Raw genomic sequence first — 19,666 nt, 5'->3', positions numbered from 1 at the left:
AACCCTTATGGCTAGGAGACATACGTATTTATTATTGAAGGAGTTTTACAGAAGTAGGATGGGTGAGGGGAAGTAAGTGAAATATTTTACTCCAAAAGGTAAAGCATTAAAAGCATAGGAACAGTAATCATAAAACATGACATCTGTTTTGTTTAGGTATAAACAGTCATAATCCTTAGAATGAGGAAGTCCATTTGTCTGGTGCATTCTTTCCTTAGATCTTGATTACCGGGAAGGGTCTTTTGGACGAGAGGGTTCCTAGGAATCTTAATAACCTCAGTCCCAGGCCAGTTTGATGACTTCAGCCGCAGATCAGCTTGAGAACTTGAGTCCCAGGCCAGCTTGAGAACTTCAGCCTCAGGCTAGGGTGGCAGCAGAATGCCGGTTACAAAGGCCTACATAGAAATACTGTTTGGTTAAGTAAAGACAAGGTTAATATATACTAAAGTGGAATACCTATATTATCTCTGGGGTCATCCACAGCTAAGAGGGTGAGTCTAATGTCTACATGGGAAAAGAATGTGGTCTTGTGAGCAGCTTAATGACTGACTGAAAGGACGCTGTTACGTGCTATTCTATACAATGGCTGTGGCTTGGGGAATGGCAACCTTCCCTTGTTCTGAGATTAAAGGTGGCTCATGGTCTTCATTTGGGGTATCAGCACCTCGTGGATGAGCCCCTGAGCCCCTCCCAGCTACTGAGATCATTTCACCAATTTAGTAGCTTTAACATAAACCTTTCTAATGCTTATCTATGTAATCCCCAATAGGAGAAGTGAATGCAGCATTCTTTATTGACATTTTCCAGGAGGGTGGGGTGAGTCTATTGGGAGTAATTCCCGTTTGCAGCTGCTGCCTTAGTGGATATGCATTCCTTCAGGATTATTATAAAAGTTATAGTAAGGCTGGGGGTGTAATTTTGCCTTTATGAGGTACCAGGGTACGGCAATAAGGCCCATGGCAGAAAAATTGAGTGCAGGCCAGTACAGTAACACAGTAGAAGACTGGAACTCATAAACTGTTGACCTTGCTAACAGTTCTCCTCAGCCCAGTCCTTGCTTTTAGGCATGAGGGGCAGCTCCTTTATACTCAGCCTGTGTTAACTGCATGGTCCTGACAGGAATTTTTTCCCCCTTAACTTTCCATCTCATTCCAATGGACCCCGCCCCTCAGACCAGAGCTACTCCTTGAGATGAGCAGAAGTCTCCTTGAATGTCCAGACAAAGCTTGAAGTGGCCGAATCTGTAAGATATAAGAAGCGTGGGGATGGGACTCTGCTGCCCTCTGGAGAGGGGTCTTTAATAAAAGACCGGGCAACATCAGATGGTAGGTAGAAGGCTTCGGAGAGGTCTGTGAGAAGCACACAAAGAGGTTTGGGGGATAGAGTTAAGAAGTGAGGGCGTGCTCTTGTGGGACTCCTCCTAGAGGCCCCGTGTGACGTGGCATTCAAGGTAGCTAAATCAAGGTGTGTTTACTTCATCTGCCCACAGTATTGCTTTGGGATATATTTTGGAATTCTGCAAAAGACAACAGGTTCTAGATTTCCATCACAATTTAGTGTTTAGTTTGAGATGGACAGAAGAAGCTGTGTCAGGAAGAAAGCAGCTAAGTGCTTGGTACTGTGACAAGTAGAAACCATCCTCTGTGGATTCTCAGGTAAAGATGAACCAACCATACACAGCTCATAATACAAGATGCACAGAGTTGAGCCCCTGATCTTCCTATCAGCCCTTTGCTCTCCCTGCTGAAAGCATGGAGGGATAAAATGAGATCCTAAGGCTCAGTTCACTTCCTCTCTCTCTCTCTCTCCCTCTCACACACACATACACACACACACACACACATACACACACCAGTTGCACATGGGCTAACAAGACATATGGTATACATGACAACACAACATAGTGGTCATGTTGATTTTATGATAATAAAATAAAATAAATAAATCCAAGGCCCTGAATCTCCTAGTCTCAGTATTTTGTCACATTGGAAAAACAAAATAAAACAAAACAAAACCCACACATGATCTAGCTAACAAAGTTCAATAAAAAGATACAAGTTATTGTAATATTTGCAAGTATCTCTCAAAAACATGTAAGAAGATCTGATTCTTAACCCACAGCAATTAAAAAAAAAAAATCCCCTGCTGCTCCCTCATTGTTTTAGACCCTGCAACTGTTCTCCAAGCCCCTGTTCCTTTCATGCTATCCCTCTGCTCTTACCTTTTCTCCCTCTCTTTCTTTCCATTTCTAGAGAACTGTGTCTCTCTATCTTTAATTTTTATCCCAAATCTTCAGGGATCAGAGAAAGGAGAGGTCACACCTGGTTGTGGACTACTAGAAGACAGTCTCTGAAAAGGATGGCAAAGGAGATGCTTCTTGAATCAGTAACAGAAGGAGGAAGAATATGAGCAAGTACAAGAGAGGGAACATATAATTGCCTTGGAATCCTGGAATCCTGTGAGCTGTAGGGCCACAACAAGGTTTCCTGAAGCCCACAGAGATGCCTGATGTGGTCAATGTCCTCCAGTCGCTCATGGAACTGGATGTTGACTAGCAGTGTGGTCAGGGTGGTCTAGAGGCCTGCATTCGGAGGTTTGGGAGGATAGAAAAAAGACCCATGGGAGTCAAAGAAGGTGATCTGGAGGCAGGTGATACTGGAGGTGAGTTGGGTGTAAGGCACTCATGGGGGAACGAGGCAACCAAAAGGCCGACAGGTTCTTTCAGGAAATGGTCTGAGTAAAGGTAGAAAGATGGAGTAGGTCAGGGAGAGAATTTGAGCATAAAATATAAAGAAGGGGGTGATAGGAGATAGGCCCAGAAAAACGAGCATCACAGAAAGCCTTGCCCATTATGCCAAAGCATTTGGAATTTGGCTCATGAGGAGCCTGATAGGGAGACAAGGATTGGATAGTGGCACAGTAGTGAAACACAATGCTCTGCGAGGTTGACGCTCCTGGGAAGTTCCAGGCTCATGGTCAGAGACCTCCCTTAGTACCCTGGGTGTGCTCATGATCCAGGCTGACTGTGACTGGGGGTGGGTCATGGTGTCAACTCCATTGGGAGTGCTGTTTCTCTGACTCTCTTAGTCATGGAAGAAAAATACATTTAAAAAAGTTAAAAAGAAAGGGCACAGTTGGACTTATCCTATAAATAAGGCCATCCAGGGACATGTGGGAGTGCCGTGGGCAAGGGAAAGGTTAGAGAAAAAGTGCAGAACTGAAAATGAGATGAACTTTAGTCTCAGACGTAGAAGGTGAGACAGTAGGAAGCATCAAGGGTGATTCTCAGGTTTCTCCTTGAGGACAAGTGGACTCCAGGGTCACTAATGGAGGCAGTAAATATAAGATTAGACCCCACTTTGCAAGGAATGTGTTTGGTTTGGGACATGTTGACCAAGGTATAGGATGGCATCCAGAGTCCATCAGGAGGGGTGCTGGTGTTGATGGGGTATAGAAATGGCATCTACCTGCTGAGAGATAAGCTAGGAGCATGGGAGAGGAAAGAGGGTATGTGTAGAATGAAGAGGGGTTGGGGGAGAGCATCCTGGGAACCCCAACAGTTCAGGGAGGGGCACCCACTGTGGGATCTTGGAAAGGGACAAAGGGAAGGGTCATGGGCCAGGGAAGGAGAGAGAATGAGAAGAGGCCAATTGGCTTGGTGTGTAAAAATCTTTAGTGCCAAAATGCAGGGAGAAATGGAGTCAGAGCAAGTACCCCTCTGTCCGGCCATAGTGGGAGGATGACTGGGAGGGAACCCAGGCAGGACAGCTATAGTAGTTTGAAGGTAGGAACAAGAACAAGGGGTCTCAAGTGGACACTACCTGAGGAAGGAGTCCATGGTACTAGAACAACATGGCCTAGGTTCAAGTACTAGCTCTGTCACTTTTTGGCTGTGTGACCTTTGGGCAAGTCACTTGACTTTTCTGTACCTCAGTTTCCTTGTCTGCAAAACTAGTACATACCTCAAGGGTTGTAATGAGAAAAATGAGTCAATAAATGTAAATTATGACTTGATACATGGTAAGTGGTGTGTCAAAAGTGGTATTACACTACACATGACATGTATAAAGTATAAATAGAGAATATGTAATATACAGTACATGTTTGTAGTGTGTGTATATGTATTAGTTAATTCAGGCTGCTGTAACAAAATATCGTGGACTGTGTGGCTTAAACAACAAACATTTTATTTCTCACAGTTCTGGAGGCTGGGAAGTCCAAGTTCAAGGTACTGGCAGATTTGGTGTCTGTCCTGATGCCCAGTTTGCAGTGGGCTGCCTTCTCTTTGTACCTTACATGCTAAAGAGATAGATCTTGTGACTCTTCCTCTCTTATTTCATTTCATCATAAGGGCTCCAAGTTGATGACATAATGATCTCAAAAGGCCTCTCTTCCTAATACCATCACAATAGGGGTTAGGATTTCAACATGTGAATTTTTGGGAGACAAAAACATTCAGTTCATAATAATATGTAATATTTACTGTATACTACTATTATATATGCTATTAATATTTGTTATAATAATAAATGCCACTTTATGACATATTATTTAATATGTGATGTATAATATAGTATGTATTACAGCTTATATATTTAGTAATATGTATATAATATTATCATAAAATACTGTAGTATGGTATATGTGCTGCTATAATGTATAGATTGTATATGCATATTGCTAAGAGCTGTTATTTTCATTATCATCATTAGAATCTAGTCAATATCTCAGATGCTGAAATTAACAGAGGGGTAGTGAGAACAACATAGACCTTATGAGCCCAGGTAGTTGGGTGAATGTTGATACTATGAGTAGAAATAGAAAAATTTGATTGTGTGCATGTGTGTGTGTGTGCACATCCGCACACATGTGCAAAAGGTTATTAATTTGACTTTGAGTACAAAATCATAGAAAGATTTGATAGGAATACCGTGAATCATCGGGTCCAACCTGCTCGTTTTATTTGAGAAAGTGACGTGGTACTTCCGGGAGCAGCCTAGGATAGCACGGGCACTGGCAGATCAGCTCCTCTCTTCCGCACATGCTGAATCTAGAGGAGAAGGCCATCAAAGAGGTGAAGGTGTGGTCCTGAGGGAAGGTGCCTCCACTGGAAGGTCCCATTGTCTTTCCTTTACTTGGGGCCACTTCAACTCTTTTCTCCTGCCCTCCCTTCCTCCTCCCCCACTTCCATGTACTGTTTTGACATTCAGAGACTCTTCTGGGTACCGGGGATGCTGATGCTCGACTGTGGAGGTGCTCCTTCCAATGGTAGACTCAGAACGTTCACAGACATGAACAGAGCAATGCTGCAGAAGCCCAGTTTTGTAAGAGAAATCTTCTCCTCAAGCCTGCAAACAGGTGAATCACAGTGCTCCCTGATGGTCAATTTCCTGAAAGATTATCTTGCGGGAACTGATCAATCAGTTTCCGAGGATGCATTCAGGATGCAAGGCTGTTTCCCTAGCCCCAAGGAGTCCCAGGGAGTATTTGATTTCTCTACCAAAGACCCTCATTGAGAACCAGATTTCATTTTCTGTCAATTTCCCACGTCATCTGGCTTGAAAGAAAAGACAGTAATTTCAGGCAGTTTCTGATTGTGCTGGTGTTACGAAAGACATATTTCCAGATACGTTTTGGGATGTTGTCAAAATAACTCTAACCACTACTTTCCTTGCCCCTGTCACCACTTCTCCCAGGATCACCCCGAGGCAAAATTGTGATTGCTGCTGAGTATGTTTTTAACCATCTCTGCCTTCCTCCCCACACCCAGCTCTCTGTAGGCATCTGGGGCTTTCATGCTGTCCGGGTGTGACAGACCCATCCTGTGGGTCACCACCCTTCCCTGAGCTCCTTGACAGACCCCTGTTCTGGTATCTCAGCCTCAGTGAGAAGAGAGCAAGCCAGGAACAAGCAGACGGGGACTGAGATGAGGAAGAGGAGATTGAGGTGCCGTGGTCAGAGTCTAAGCTAGTGTGTCTGGTGACTAAACCAAGGGTGACAGCCCTTGAAGTGGACATCATTTGCAGATCTAAGTAGAAGAACAAGACGTAAAAGTGAAGTGAGGAGAGGGTGTGGTGAGGGGGTTGTATTCAGGTGGAGGCATGTCAAGCTGCAGCTCTTATGTACAGGGCTAGGGTGGGAGCACCAGACTTTTGACTGTAATTTCCAGGGAGGTCTTCACAAATCTGGGCACTTTTTAAAAGTTAGAAATTGTTATTTAAACATTAAAAAATATTTTGTAAAAGGTTATTTCTTTCGTGAGTGAGAGAGAGACAGTAGACAGACAAACACCCTAGACAGGATCTCCACCCGTCTCAGCTGTCCTGATCATGGGTGTGCGTGCCTACGCCCTGAGCACAGGCAGGCCCTGGGAGGCAAACCCAGGACATTTCCCAAGTGGGTCCAGTAGCATTGCCACTGCACCACTGCCTGGTCCCCACAGTTAGAAAATTTTAGACCATGAGTTTGGACTGACATAGCCCACTCCATGTGATTAAACTATACGTAGTTATAAAAAAATACTACATAAAAATAGTAAACCATTCATTTAAACTGCAGCTATACATCACACTATAATACTGAATTTTTCAAAGTCCAGAAAATTATTTACACTGTAATATGCTTAAACTATACGTAGTTATAAAAAAATACTACATAAAAACAGTAAACCATTCATTTAAACTGCAGCTATACAATATTATTAGTCACAATATAATACTGAATTTTTCAAAGTCCAAAAAATTATATACACCATAATATGCTTTTTTATTCTTCTTTTTTTTTTTTTGAGAGAGATTTTTGCTATAAGGCATGTGCTTGGTGGAGAAACAGAGAGAGACAGAGAGACAGAAAGCAAAAAAAAAAAAAAAATCACTCAGGAGGGTTGGCCACACTGCAATGCCCTTTCCTGCCATCTCCTTTCTGGATTCTGGGCATGCACACACATGCACTGGGTGTGAGTTTCAAGTCACTAGGTCTGGAATTTGAACCAAGGTCAGTCAGTCACAGGGGAGTCCCATGACACAACCACTACACCACCTACTGGTCTCCACCAGGATAGACTTTTAATAAAATTAAAAGCAACTAAAATGGAACAACCTATTTTTAGAAATACATATGTGTTAATATGCAAAAGAAGGTCTTATGTAAATGTTAAACCTGTGTTTACATCAAATAAAGAGGCAGGGAAGAGTGTAGGGGAGGAGCACATAGGCATTCAAAGGCCCTTAATAGAATAGATTATTGGAATCATCTAAATGATAATAATATAAATTAAAATGTGCAGGTCAGTTACAAAAATGAGTTATTAATCTAGTTAGTACTTATTCGTATGGTAGGTATTATTCTAAACGTGTTAAAACGCCAAGTCATTGAAGTTTCAAAACAATTCTATCAGGAATCATTATTATTGCTTCCATTTTATGAGGAACTGAGATACAGAGAGGTCAAGTGATTAGCCTAACATGAAACAGAACTGGAATTCTAACCCTGGCTGGGAAACTATAGAGTGCTGCTTTTTAAATCACGAGAGTGATAAATAATGACCTTCTGTGAACCCATGGTTCATAAAGAAAGAGGAGCAAGTTACTACAAGAAGTAGGTACAGGTGTGCAGAGAAGGAGGGATGCCCGGCCTTAGTCTGGGAATAAAGCAGGTGGTTCATGGAGTTCCATGTCTCAGTTGGCTACTATCATGAGCCTCCTGGAAAAATACATGGACTTCTGCAAGGGCTTTCCGAGTTGATTCTATTAGTGGGGGTTTGGGGTGACATGGCAGATTATTGGGGTCAGTCTATTGGCTGAGTCTTTGCACTCCCTTCATGTCATAATACTGAGCTGGCTGCAGGCCAGATGGAGTTAATGCCTCTCTTTGCTTTGCTTCAAGATTTATCATCTATTGAGCAAATATTGACTTGTAGAATTAAATTGTAACGTCTCCTCTAGCAGAAGTCAATATTGGTTTGATGACGTATTTGGTGACTGAGCGCCGTGAGCTGGATAGTCTTATCTGTTAATAGAAGAGCCATATTGGTAGCCTCCTTTCCTTTGAGGTCAGAGGTCTCAGAGAGTGGTCTCCAGATCAACAGCATTAGTATCCCTTGGGAACTTTTTAGAAATATAAATTATTAGGCCTTGTCTCAGTCTTACTGAACCTAGAGCTCTAGGGTTGGTGTTCAGCCAGTAGTGTGCTGACAGATGTTTAAAATCTGGCTTTCTAAAATAAAAAAAAGCATGTGTTAGGCCAACTGGTGGCTGGTGGTTAACATAGCTGGATCCCACTTGGCTGACTACACAGTTTGAGTCCCAGACCCGGCGGCTTGAAAAATATGTTGGCCAAAGGAGAATGGAGGAGACGGGGTTGTGGCAGTGGCATGATCATCCCCCTGGGGAGTAATTTCTTACTTTCCCTCTCTCTCTTTGTTTCTCTCCAGTGAGCTCATTATCCTGTAGCAGAAAAAAAAAAAGTATTTATGACCATGAGTTTATTTTACAATATGTGTATTACACAATTTAATAATAAAAACAGTAACATACTCAGTATTCTTTACTATAAATTTCACATAGCAAGTTGATGTTCACAGAACGCTTTCATTGGTTTTTGCCAGACTTGTATCAGAGACAACCCATGGCTGCAATTGATAAATGAGCGTAGTTTTGATGTGAATGTTGGTTGACATTTTGTTGGCTTTAAAGGGTGAGATGAAAGTGAAACAAAATGAAAATGTATGTCAGAATGTCACTTGTTTACCAATGACAAGCAATTTCTTTGCTGAATCAGATAATAGTTTTCAAATATTCCAAGACTATGTCCTTAGCTTTTTTTTTCTTTTGCTATTCTCAATGTAAGTTACAGGCTGACACACTTTTAAGATTAATCTGTATCATTAAAATTTTCCCCATCACTTTTTTAAGTCCAGATAATCAATGAGGTAATAAATCAAGCCTCGATTTGTGACATTTGCCCCTTTCTGTGGTGTCAATACTCCTGCTGTGACCAGTTTCAGGCCACAGGCACCCCTGAAGGGGGAATCAGGAAGAAAGAGCAGTGGAGCACCTTTATACACCGTTTCCATAGACAGAACAGCCTCGAGAGCAGAGGTAGTGGAGACACAGAAAGGCAGGCGGGCCCAGATACAGTGGGGCTTTTGAGGCCATACAAAATATTTTGAATTTTATTCTAAAGGATGGGAGACCTTTGTGAAGAATAAAGCAGTGAATGAACAGTAGAATTTCTGCTTTAAAAGGATCACTTATGGGGCCAGCATATGGCATGGTGGTTGAGGGGCTGGATTCCACATGGCCCACCACAGTTTGAGTCCTGAACCTGGCAGCTTGCTTTCTCACCCCTGCCACCATGTGCAAATTAAATAATAATAAATGAAATTCAATAATTTTCTTTTTTAAAAAAAGGATTGCCTACTGCTGTATGAAGAATGGGCTATAGCAAGCAAAATAGAAAGCAGGGAAATGTATTAAGAGAAAAGGACTCCCAGGAGCCAGATAACATGGCTTGGAGTGGAAGTCGCTGGATTTGGGTTTAGGAGGTATGACAGAGGAAGGGTAGATTAGACTGGTTGAGGTACTGTGGCAAAGTCTCTTAACCTTAACCCCTTTTTAAAAAGTGGGCTAGGCTCCTTATTGTTGATGCCTGCTATTGTCTTCCCCACATTGTTATCTATCAGTTTCTACCTTCTTTTATTTGGAAGGTTTTTGCCATAGGGCACGTGGTACACTTGCTGGAGAGAGGCAGAGAGAGAGAAAAAGTGAGAAATCATCCCCTAGGAGGATGGCTGCACTGCGATCCCTTCTCATCCATTCTTCTCCTCCTGGGATTTTGGGAATGCATGCACACCCACCTGGAGTGATTTTCAAGCCTCCAGGTCTGGGACTCAAATGGCAATAAGCCACATGGGAATCCGGCACATTAATTACCATGCCACCTGCTGGCCCCGATTTCTACCTTCTTTGAAAAATCATGTTCACAGGAACTACTAGGAAGGTGTACTGGGGAGGTAGTGGCCTCTTAACAGGTGGGTGACTGATGAGGAGTCACTTAGAAGACACTTCATAAAGACTAAGGATATGTCTCTGACTTCAACCTCGTGTACTTGGGATCAAACACAAATTGAGAAGGGGTACCTGCTCCAGCCCTTGTGCCTACATGCAGGGGTGCTGCTGTCTCTGGTGTGTCTTTGCAGCTTCACATGCTGCTTAATTGGGTGTTTGAATCCCCTGCAGGGGTTGGAGAACCTTCACCTAACCCCTGCGGCCTCACCAGGTTTAGTGCTCACATTTTGCCAGAAGTGGGCTTGGAGAATAACCTTCCCAAAGATTCTGGCCTGCAGGGAGCTTAGTCCATGGTAAGGTGGTAAACGTACTCTGATGTTTACAGAACAGGAGCCGTTGCAGGATTTTTAGCCTGATGCCAAAGTGTTACTTTGGTTCATATTTCAAAAATGGCTCAACAGGGGAACCAGCAATTAGCGTAATGGCTATGTCGCTGGATTCCCACATAGTCGACCGCAGTTCGTGTCCCGGACCCGGTGGCTTAGAACTCACGATGGGCGTGTGTGTGTGTGTGCCCAGGATCCGGAGAGGAGAATGGAGGAGAAGGGATTGCAGCATGACCATCCCCCCTGCGGGATGATTTCTCGCTTCCTGTCTCTATGTCTCTCTCTGTCTGTCTGGCAAGCGCACATGCCCTATAGTGAAAACCTCTCAAAAAAAAAAATAAATAAAAAAGGCTCAACAGGGACCACCAGTTAGCATAATGGCGATGTCGCTGGACTCCCACGTAGCCGACCGCGGTTCGAGTCCTGGACCTGGTGGCTTAAACTCATGCTGGGTGCGTGTGCGTGCATGCCCAAGATCCCGAGAGGAGAATGGAGGAGAAGGGATTGCGGCGTGGCCATTCCCCCTGGGGGGTGATTTCTCGCTTTCTGTCTCTCTGTCTCTCTCTGTCTTTCTGGTGAGTGCACACGCCCTGTAGCAAAAAAAACAAAAACGAAACAAAACAAAAAAACCCCAAAAACCAGAAAAACAAACCAAAACAAAAAACTCTTAAAAAAAAAATGGCTCAACATACGATTTCTTATTCACTGAACAGAAAAAAAGAGAACATAATAGCATTTCATTTATGCAGCATTCTCTGATAATCCAGCATTCCATGTAGCTGCAGTTTTTCCATATGCCTTCAAATGTCAAAGCAACATTTATATCATGAATCACCGTGAGCACTGGGACAGCAGGCAAGATGCCAGAGTGGAGGTGAGAAGGCTCAGGGTTGCCTTCTGAACCAAAACAGAAGAGATGAACTGAGAAAGTGTTTATATTTTGTATCTACAGAGTATCTAAATAACATTAACTTGCCCTGACAGTTGGTTCAGTTCATGTTCATGACTGTCAGTTACTGTTTTATACTATAATATAGGGACACGAGGAATCCAAGCTCAATGAATTGGGCTATGGTGTGAATCCCCATCCCCCTCTTTAATTAATTAATTAATTAATTTGGAGAGGTTTTTGCCATAGGGCACGTGTGCCCATCAGAAAGACAGAAAGAGACAGAGAGACAGAAAGCGAGAAATCATCCCCTGGGGGGATAGCTATGCTGCAATCCCTTTTCCTCCATTCTCCTCTCAGGATCTTAGACACGCATGCACACCCGCCCAGCATGAGTTTAAGCCACTGGGTCCAGGACTCCAACCACGGTTGACTGTATGGGAGTTCAGCAACATAGCCATTATGCTAACTGCGGGTCCCATCTTTTCTCAGTGTTTTACGTCATTAATGTTTACTAATGGCACACAGAGGCACTGTTCCATGTTAGAAAGTAGGTACTTTTCAGAAGATTGTTCTTCTATGGAATATTTGATCTAGTTATCTAGTTACCTTGCCTGTTATAGGAAGCAGACACCTCCAGAAGCTATGCCTCTGTTTTTATTTGAATAGTGTGGAGTATATGTGACTCACCCACATTTGGATATTATTTATCAGTACAGAAACTTGTTATTATTTGTTCTGGTTAATGTAAACTATCCTTAGCATCTGGGAAGCCAGAAGGCTAAAGAGGGGTCATTAGAGTAATAAAATTAGGGCAGGCCCTATAGCCTAGCAGTTATAGGGGGCTGGATCCCATGTGACTGACCCTTGTTTGAATTCTAGCAATTGGAATCCTGACAGGATGAAGAAATGGAGGAGAGAGATTGCAGAGGGACTAAACCCCACTGGGGGTCCTTTCTCCTTCTCCCTCTCTCTGTCCCTGGAGAGTACACACACCCTCTGGAAAAAAAAAAAAAGAAAGATGTCTTCTGGGACACGGAAGCAGAAACCGAAGGAAAAAATTCGACTGGAGCAGACTACGAACTCCCCAGTATGTAAAATAATATCAATGAGACCTGTGTCACCAGTGCCTACCACTGGGGCCATGACAGCCTCTCCCAGCCCCCCGGGCAGGGCAGGCCATAGTGACAGTGATGGGTAGAGACTGAGGAGGAGTCTCTGCACCACATTGCGAGTTCTGCCGTTACTGCTATGAACGAAGACCCTGGCTCCTCTAGGACAGCCTACATCATGGAACCTTCTAGATGTCCCACCCCCTGCTGTAATGTGTAATTGCAGCCTCGCTTCAGACTTTGTGATAAGAAGCATCTGGTGCATTCATTTACCTTATAAAGTAACTGGTGCCTTTCTTCCAGTCCCCTGGGCTCAGCAGCCGGCAGTCGGGGGCTGTTCCTGGGGCTCTGGGATGGCTGCCCTCAGGGTCAGCAGCTAGGTCCATGAAGTAAAAGTGCAAGCAGCACTGGACAAGTTTGCCCTGACAGCCCAGACACCAGAGGAGCTGAGAAGGGTCAGGGCTGCCTTTTGAACCCAAGCAGAAAAGATGAACCACAGAAGTGTTTATATTTTGCCTGTTTCCTTCCTTTGGAGAAATATATAATTATTCTGTTTGTACACAGATGCAGGGAATTTTCCTTTCCTTTTCTTTTCTTTTTTTTTTTTTTTTTTTAAAGAAAAAGGACAAAGATTGTCACTGTTTTTCTTTTTTTTTTTTTTTTTTTAAAGAAAAAGGTCAAAGATTGTCACTGAGTCACATCAAACTGAAACAGCTTCGGCCCCTTCGTCTGTTTTTCGGTGGTAATTGGCTCCGTGAGCTGTAAACACAGCAGACATGGATTGAATAGGATGAGACCATCTGGGCTGTGCCCAAGCGTATTTTCCCAAATGGAGAATGCGCCAGGACGCCTTGGGCTGTTGGCTTCACCTGAAGAGAAATCTGCGCTCTAAAGATTTTCCTTTGTTCCTTGTTTTTCACCTGTTGCAAGGGACAGGCACTTGTGTCCCGCAGAGGAGACTGTCGGCAATCTTTGCTTCTTGTATACTGTCAAACCAAAACCCTCTCTGTGGTTTCCGACAGCATATGTTTATGAAGTGTCTTTTGGGGACTATGACCCTGTGCTTGGGCTGGGTTAATCATGCATAAGATTTATAGGGCTGTCCTTCAAGGGGCTTACAGTTTGGTGAGAGAGATACCCAAATAAAATAAGATACAATGAAAACAAGACAAAGCCAAAACTAAACAACAAAATAACAGACCAACCCAAACACAAACAAATCCCCCAAACAATCCCAAACCAACCACTGTCCCACCATTCTTTCCACCTCTATCACCTGTCCCCTACTCCCACGATGTACATGGTTCATTTCATTGCTAATCTCACTTTAGTATTTAACGCTAATCTCACCTCTCTAACTTGAAGAGTTGTATATTTTGGGGAGTGGTGGGAGGAATTGTGGGTTTCTTGAGTTGGAGATTACTAGTCTTTTATGCCCCATTGATATGTCCAGAAGATTTCTCTGTTTTCTAGGTGCAAGGACACTGTTCATAAATTACAGCTATCCAGCGAATGCTTTACAAGGAGCTTTCTGAACATCACATTTCATTTGTGGAGAATATAAAAGCCTGCATTTAACTTTTGCCTCCTAATCTTCAGTTGACAGAAACCAGGAAACTGCTCAATTTCATATATTTACTTCAAAATACCCTATCTGAGCTGTGTCTGGCTGCTCCATCCTGTAAATGCAGGGCTATACCACCATGCTTCATATTTCTTTTTCTCCTTCCCTGCATTGGCTGATGCTTATGTTCAAAAAGCAGGTTTTCAGCAAATTGCATTCTGATTGACTGACCTGGATTTCTGCTGGGAAGCTGAACACCAAAGCCAAATGAATTTGACCAAAACTCGCTTTGCTAGGTTCTTCCAGTTTCTTTCAGAAGCAGCCTCAGACATGTAGTATAAGAGGGTTGAAGAACATTATTTAAGAAGAGCAGTACCAGCTAGAATCAAAGAAAGGAGAGTTTTAGAATGAGATGAAATCTTGTATTATTAGTCTTACCCTTTTAACTAGTCAGCTCCTGGTCTTCTTTGGAGAGTACCTGTCGAGACCAAGTTTCTAAGTTCATACAATCACAGACCTTTGAATGATTAGAGCTTGTCTTTTGACTTTCGGTTTACCCTGGAATTTATTTTCACCTTGAATCTCACAACCATTTAACCCACATCCTCTTTGAAGGAAGTGGTTTCTCACTTTCCCTCTCACTGTTTCTCTCTCTCTTCTCCTAGTGAGCACACACATCCTAAGACAAAAACTTATAAAAACAACAAAAAAAAATTTAACTCATTCTTCTGAAAGAGAGGGAAACAGCACCCTCAACCAAGTCTTCATGCCATGATCCACCCCTGGGTTCAACTAGCCTGGATTACGAGCAGGCATGCTTGCCAAGTATGCTCAGGGAGGTACCGGGATGTGAACACAGGACCTTTCCCAAGTGGGTACAGTTGCACTACTTTGCACCACTACCTGACCTGCACATGCTAAATTTTATTTATTTATTTATTTGCCAGAGGGCACAGGCACTTGTTAAAGAGAGAGAGAGAGAGAGAAATACAGAGAGAAAGCACCTCCACTTCCATGGGGCATGGCCATTCTGTAATCTTTTTTCATCTATCTCTTCATGTCTTTAGGATTTGGGGCACACTTGTGCACAAGCCTGGTGTGTTTTTCAAGCCACCAGGGCCAGGATTTGAACCACAGTCTGCAATATGAGATTGGTTTTCTAATGCACAATGCTTAACCACTGCACTACACAGCCAGTTCAAATGTTATATTTTTAATAACCATCACTGTTGACCCATCAATGTCATAAGCAAGGGAAGGAAATGTATCGATACACTCTATTGTTATTTCAAATGCAAATACATGTCTATGCACACACACACACATTGCTCTTCTAGATAATGATTTTTCAAGCTCCTTTTTCTAATATCAATAGTAACTCAGGAGAGAGAACGGCAGCGGTGTGCTTTGAGGACTGACCTAGTCTAACACTGTCTTCCTAAGTCCCAGGATTGCCATAATACTTTGCCCAATCTAAGCATTTTGTGCTTATTTTATTCTGAAATATTTTTTAAAATTTTATAATGGTTTTAAACTCACAAGAAACATGCAGAGGTAGAACAGAGTTTCCATATACCCCAAGCCCAGATTCCCCTATTTTTAATATCTAATATTAATGTGGAATATTTGTTATAATAATGAACCAATACTTGCACATAATTACGAAAGCCCATACTTTATTCAGATTTCCTTAGTTTTCACTTAAAGTCCTTTTTTTCTCTTCCAGATTCCATCTAGGATACCACATTCCACTTAGCAGTCATGTCTCTGTAGGCTTCTTTTGGCTGTCATAGTTGCTCGAAGATTTTCTGTTTTGATGGCCTTAATGGTTTTGCAGTATGCCTGAAGGATGCTCCTTTATTGGGATTTGTCTGATGCTTTCTCCCCTTGTGATTATACTGGGGCCATGGGTTCTTGGGAGGAAGACCACAAAGAGAGAGTGATGTTTTCCTACTGTCCAAATTACTCATCACTGTTGACATGGAACTTCATCCCCTGGCTGGGTAGTGTTTGTCAGGTCTCTCCTCTATCAAGTTGCTTCTCTTTTTTCTTCTTTCTCTCTTTGAAGGGAAGTCACTCTCTGTAGCACTCATTCAGGGAATGGGAATTATGTTCCATCTCCTTGGGGATGTAAGTTATTTGGATTTGTTCTGAGCAGAGATTTGTCTCTTGTGTCCCTATTTTAATTTACTCAAACATTTATTTCTGTTAATATGGACTCATTGATATTTATTTTATTCTTTTGGCTATCACTCAGTACTATCAATAGTTTATTTGGTTGCTCAAATGGTTTTAGTTCTGACCACTGGGAGTTCTTTCAATTGGGCTCCTGTGTCTTTCACCCCTTTGACCTACTCCATCATTGTGGGGTTCTTTGTTTGTTTGTTTTGTGCTTTTGAGTTCTTTCTTATGGTGATACATGAAGCTCTAGATTTATCCTGTATGTTTCCTGTCCCAATCTTAGAATTAGCCATTTTCCAAAACAAAGACAAAAACAAAAACAAAAACAAAAACACATCCTGGTTCCCTTTTTTTATTTCCAAAGCACTCAAGTTAATGCCTTTTCCCTCTAACCCACTCACTGAGTTTGTTTCATACATTTGTAATGTAGGTAGATTGTTGTATCACATTCTGCTTTACATTCTGGGATTTTCTGGTATCCCAAATGATTTTTTCAATTGCATATGTTAAGGTTCACTCTTTGAGTGGTAAAGTTCTATGGGTTCTGGCAAGTGCAACTCATGTCTTCACCATTACAGTATAGTGGTCAGCTGAATAATGAACCCCGACCCCTGCTATTCCAAAAATGGCCATGTTCTAATCTCTGAAACCTATAAATATATTACTTTACATGGTAAAGGGGTTTTGCATATGTTAAGTTAAGAATATTGAGAAAGAGATTATCCTCGATTATTTTAGCATGCCCATTAAAAGGATTCTTATAAGAATGAGACAGCTAGTAGTGGGAGTTAGATGGAAACAAGAGGTGGCCATTATTCAAGGAATGTGGATCCTCTCTAGAAGCTAAAAAGGTAAGGACATGGATTCTATAAGGAAGCCTCCCAAAGGAATGTAGCCCTGCCACCTTGTTGGCATTCAACATCTAACTACCAGAATTAGAAGAGAGCAAATTTGTATTGTCTTAAATCACTGAATGTGTGGTAATTTATCAAATAAACAATGGATAATTAACATAGATTTTGGTACCAGAAAATGGGGTATGTATACAAATACCTAAACATGGGGAAATGGCTTTGGAATTCGGTAACAAATACGTAAGAATGTGGATGTGGATTTGGAACTGGGTGATGGGGAAAGGCTGGAATTTTGAGGATAAAGATAGTAGAAAAAGCCTAGATTTTCCTGGAGGGACCATTGGTGGAAATGTGGCTGTTAAAGACTTGGCCTGTGAGGGCTCAGGAGAAAGAAAGGAACATGGTAGAAAAAGTCTGTATGTCTCATCTCAGAAAATACCTATGTCATCATAAATAGAATGTTGATAAGACTATTAAATTAAACGTGCTTCTGGTGAGGGCTCAGAAGGAAATGAGGAACATGTTATTGTGAACTGGAGGAAAGGAGATCTTTTGTTAAATAATGGCAAAAATCGTAGCTGAGTTTTGTCCTATACTTGTGTGGAAAGTAGAACTTGTAAGTAATAAACTTGGATATTTAGGTGAAGATGTTTCTAAGCAAAATGTTGAAGGTACATAGTAGTTTAGTCTTGCTGTTATGTTATAGTCTGAGAAGAAAGATACTCAAGGGAAAACATATTAAGCAGAAAGGAAGAGAGACTTGATAATTTAGGATTTCCTCAGCCTGTTCAGATTGCACAGGACACTGAAATCAGAGCTACACTGACAGAAATGCCTGCTCTGAAGAGAAGTCAAGGTAGGGACCAGCAGGGCTATGTCACTGAACTCCCATGTAGTCAACCACACTTGAGTCCTAGATCCGGTGGCTTAAACTCATGCTGGGCGTGTGTGTGTGTGTGTGTGTGTGTGCCCAAGATACCGAGAGGAGAATGGAGAAGAAGGGATTGTGGCGTGGCCATCCCCTTTGGGGGCTGATTTCTTACTTTCTATTTCTCTGTCTCTCTCTGTCTTTCTGGTGAGCGTACGTGCCCTATAGCAAAAACAAACAAACAAACAAAGAAACAAAAAACAAAACCACAAAACTCTAAGAAAAATAATAAAAAGAGAAGCTAAGGTGTAGTTGGATGACCTTTTGCTAGTGCTTCTGAAGAAAGATTGACTCACAGCACGGCCACATTTAGGACTCTGAGGAAATTAGATTTGTGACTTATGGATCCCCTCAGTCATCTCAAAAAAAAAAAGGACACATATGAGGAGTTTTCAAGAAGTTCATGGAAACAGACAGAAGGCAAGAAATCACCCCCTGGGGTGATGGCCACACCACAATCCCTTCTTCTCCATTCTCCTCTCGGGATCTTGGGCATGCACGCACACATGTCCAGTGTAAATTTAAGCCACCGGGTCCGGGACTTGAACCGTGGTCGACTACACAGGAGTGCAGTGACATAGCCATTATACCAACTGCTGGTCCCTCTCTGTTTCTTTTCTTTTCTTTTTTTTTTTTGGAGAGATTTTTGCTATAGGGCGTGTGTGCTCGCCAGACAGACAGAGAGAGACATAGAGACAGAAAGCGAGAAATCACCCCCCAGGGGGGATGGTCACGCTGCAATCCCTTCTCCTCCATTCTCCTCTCGGGATCTTGGGCACGCACGCACACGCGCCCGGCGTGAGTTTTAAGCCACCGGGTCCAGGACGCGAACCACGATCAACTACGTGGGAGTCCAGTGACATAGCCATTACGCTAACTGCTGGTTCCCCTCTCTGTTTCTTTTTAAGAGCAGCCATTGGGCTCACATAGTCTCCTTTAAGCTAGGTGTGACCATGTAAGTTTTGGCTAATGAGAAATAAGAAACCACGAGATAAGATTTCTTTGTTTCCTTAAAGTGAGGAAGAGATTGCCTGGGTATGTCTCTCTGACCTTTCCCTCTTTCCTTCTTTCTGTGTCTGGAACATAGCTAGGGTGGCTGAAGATTCAGCAGCCATTTTGAGGATAAGCTTTATGAAGAATGACGTCAGATAATAAGGAAGGTGGAACAGAGAGAGCCAAGGAACTGAGATTCTCAGTGATTTTGTGTCATGGTTGTTATACTGCTATAGACTGCCAATCTCTGGGATGGGACTCTGTAATAGTTTTCTATTGTAATAGAACAAATTACTACAAACTTAGCAGTTTAGAACAACATGAAGGTATTATATCACAATTTCTAGTTGTCAGGAGTCTGGGTATAGGTTATCTGGGTATTCTGCATAGGTTCTATCCAGACTAATCTAGGTGTTGGCTTGAGCTGCCTTCTCACTGAAGGCTCAGAATTCTCTTCCAAGCTCATTGGTTGTTAGCAACATTTCCTTGTGATCATAGGACTCAAGTGCCTATCATCCGGAGGCCTTTCTCAGCAACTAATAGTCACTCTAGCTCTTTGCCACAGTGCTGCTCATTTTCTTTTAGGGCAGCAGGAGCCTTTGGGGAGAAGAAAGAATATTAGACAATTCATTTTCAGTCTCCTATAATGGAGTCTAATATAACCTAACCTAACCTAACGTAATCAAAAGAATGACTATCCCACCACATTCATGCTGAAGGAGAAGGAATTCCACAAGGTGTGTGCAGCATGG

General features: G+C 42.5%; 1 long non-coding RNA gene across 1 annotated transcript; it reads right to left on the bottom strand.

Annotated features, from left to right (window-relative positions):
* Positions 1-217: 217 nt before the first annotated feature.
* On the bottom strand, positions 218-14,484 carry LOC114005149 (uncharacterized). Its single transcript, XR_003547045.1, has 3 exons — positions 14,397-14,484; positions 4,931-5,050; positions 218-395 (listed from the first exon to the last, which is right to left on the bottom strand). It is a non-coding gene; the product is annotated as an uncharacterized LOC114005149 (long non-coding RNA).
* Positions 14,485-19,666: the final 5,182 nt, after the last annotated feature.

This window comes from Tupaia chinensis, unplaced genomic scaffold (assembly GCF_000334495.1).
Source record: "Tupaia chinensis unplaced genomic scaffold, TupChi_1.0 Scaffold142716_1, whole genome shotgun sequence".
NCBI classification, from domain to species: domain Eukaryota; kingdom Metazoa; phylum Chordata; class Mammalia; order Scandentia; family Tupaiidae; genus Tupaia; species Tupaia belangeri.
This window is presented reverse-complemented; position numbering and strand designations above follow the sequence as displayed.